The sequence below is a fragment of the Octopus bimaculoides genome, chromosome 6, assembly GCF_001194135.2.
Source record: "Octopus bimaculoides isolate UCB-OBI-ISO-001 chromosome 6, ASM119413v2, whole genome shotgun sequence".
NCBI lineage: Eukaryota > Metazoa > Mollusca > Cephalopoda > Octopoda > Octopodidae > Octopus > Octopus bimaculoides.
Window position 1 is genome coordinate 70,797,183 of NC_068986.1, and position 3,253 is coordinate 70,800,435.

The following is a 3,253-nucleotide window of genomic DNA, read 5'->3' on the forward strand; positions in this document are numbered from 1 at the left end:
CCACATTATTGTCCCCACTTTCCTTCAACCCCTCTCCCCTATCACCCCACACCCAGGAGAGCAGTACTACTCACTTTGGGAACCACTGGTCTAAAGGGTCCCCATGTCTGAAAGAAGAATATGAGTGAAAGAGAGAGAGAGAGAGTGTGATGATTCTAGGTGAGATAAGAACAGGTAAAAAATGCTGAGAGGAGCAGATTTATATCTGTGAGATGGTGGTAGTGGGGTGAGTAATAGAATAGATATTATTGGGAGAGGGAGTGTGGAAGAGACAGTGGAAAGGAGGAAGGAATTAGTGCCAGGGGTTTGTGAGAAAAGGAAGGACAGAAGGGTAAAGGTGATGTGTTGAGTTGTGTAGGGAGTGGGGTTCTGTTGCTATCCCACAACAGGTGAGTATGGGTTGAAGGTGTGAGGAGAAGGGAACATGAAAGAGAGGAAGAGAAGAGGGTGACAAGGAAGATGGAGAGGGTTATTAGAGGAATGAAAGGTTTGGGTCATCTTGGACGTTGGTCTGTAATGAGCAAGTGTTGAGGTGACAGAGAGCCAGTAAGGAGAGGACAGTGGGAGAAAATGAAGCAGAGATGGAAGTGGTGTGTAAATGCAATGAGAGTAGTGAGGAAAAGAGAAGCAGAAAGAGAGGCATATTATGTGTGTGTGTGTATACACGCATATATGTGTGTATATATATGTATGTATACATAGATATATGTATGTATATGTATGTATATATAGGTATATGTGTGTATATATGTATGCATTTATATATATGTATACATGTGTATATATGTATATATATATATGTATACATGTGTATATATGTATACGTGTGTATATATGTATATATATATATATATGTATATAAGTGTATATATATATATATATATGTATGTATACATATGTATGTATATACATATGTATTTATACACGTGTGTGTATATATATGTATGTATACGCACATATATATATATGATATGTACGTATACACGTTTGTATATATATATATATATGTATACACATTTGTGTGTGTATATGTGTATGTATACACATATATATGCATGTGTATATGTATACACACACACCTGTATATTTATATATACACACATGTATGTGTGTATAAACACACACATATATGTATCTATCTGTCTATATCTCTATATCTATATACATTTAACATCCATTTTCCATGTTTGCATGGGTCAGACACAATTTGTTGAGGCAAATTTTCTATGTCCAGATGTCATTTCTGTTATCAACTCTCACTTGTTTCCAAGCTGAGTAATATTTCCCCATGACCAGACATGTTTTCAAGGAAGACTGGAAGGGAACATCACTTTTATGATGGTGATGCTTGCTTGCAGGTATTACATGGTATTGAAATGAGGGTATACACCAGCATGTGCGCGCACACACACGTTTATGTGTGTGTGTGTGTGTGTGCCTGCATGTGATTATAATATGATATAATATAATTTTCACTGATTGAATTTGTTGGATTTCAAATGCATAAGACTCTACATTACACTGCAGTATATTGGTTTACTATGTGGTTTGTAGCCTGGTCCACCAAGGGAGCTTTTTTGTGATTAGCACTGGATTATATAAATCAATATATTGTACATTATATATATATATATATATATATATATATATATATATATACATATATGCAATAGGCTTCTTTATTTGCCCAAGGTGCTGTGCAGTAGGACTGAACTCAAGACCACATGGCTGGGAAGCAAGCTTCTTAACCACACAGCAATGCCTTTATATATGTGTATACATGTACACACACAGTCATAGCATAGACTATCTAGAAGTTACTTTTGTTGTTGCCCTAAAGATATGTTTACTTAAACTGTTTTGATGTCTCTTTCCTCCCCTTCTCACCTTACTTTCTCTCTTATCTCTTTTTATATACTCACTCAGGTACTTAAACTTTGCCAAATAAAAACAGATAACCTAAAAATCATGGGCTGGCTTCTTCATGACAAGAAAATAAATCCCTTTGCTACTTTAACCTTTTATTCTGATACTTTGCTAACCCCAATATTTAATCTTATTTTTTGCTTTTACTAATGTGTTTATATTTCCTTATTAAAAAAAAAATTCTGTGCTTATTGGTCTAATCATTCCCCACTCCACTGCAATTTCAATGCTGTCACATTCCCCACTCCCCAATAACAAATCTATCCTGAGTCATTCCTTAACAAGTAATATAACTTTGGCCTTATGCTGAGGCTGCTAGTGTCTTATCCTGTATTAGGCTTTTTGTACCTAACCCTGATAACTCCATCTCATATCAGGTAACTGTGTTTATACCCCCTCTGCACAATAACAGCACTCATGACAATATTAAATAATCCTTTCTAATACAGGCACAAGGCCTGAAACTTTTAGGGAGTATGTAGTCAATTACATTAACCCAGAACTTAACTGGTACTTATTCTATAGGCCCTGTAAGGATGAAGGGCAAAGTTGACTTTGCTAGCATTTGAACTCAGAATGTAAAGAGCTGGCAAAAATGCTGCTAACCATTTTGTCTGGCACAGGGTTGGTTCTGCTTACTTGCTGCCTTTATGGATAACAATAACAAATAATATTCATTGATAACTATAACAAACAGCTAATACCAAAGCCAGTGTGGCAAAGCATTGAAAATTAGGTGACTGATAAGAAACTCCAATGAAGGGTCTATAAGATCTTTCTGCAGACTATCTCAATGATGATTGACAGTACCAACATCAATGTGGCTGGTGACTTCAGTGAATACATTGGTCAACACCACAAGGGGCTTCCATAATGTCCATGAATGTTATAGCTGCGGTACAATGAATGACAAGAGTTTAAGGCTCTTACAGTTCTGTGATGCAGCTGCTAACAGTTTGCAAAACAAACTTCATGAAACCAGCCAGCCACCTGCTCACCTACAAGTCTGATGAATACACAAGTTAGATTTCAGCCTCATAAGGAAATGCAATAGCCAGACCATTGTAAATACTATAGCATTTCTTGGTGAAGAATGCTCTACCCAACACATATTAAAGACTAGTAACTTCAGAGTTAGCATGAAGCAAACTCAGAAACAGAAGACGATACTGAGAAGAAAGACATAGGAACTTAAAGAACCTGCAATTGACCATAGGTTTAAAGAAATTCTACTTGATGTGTATAATGGTAAGGAGGAGCTAGATACTTACAACACAGATGACAGCTGAAAGTTCTTACATGATAAGGGTTACAAATTACGTGCTCA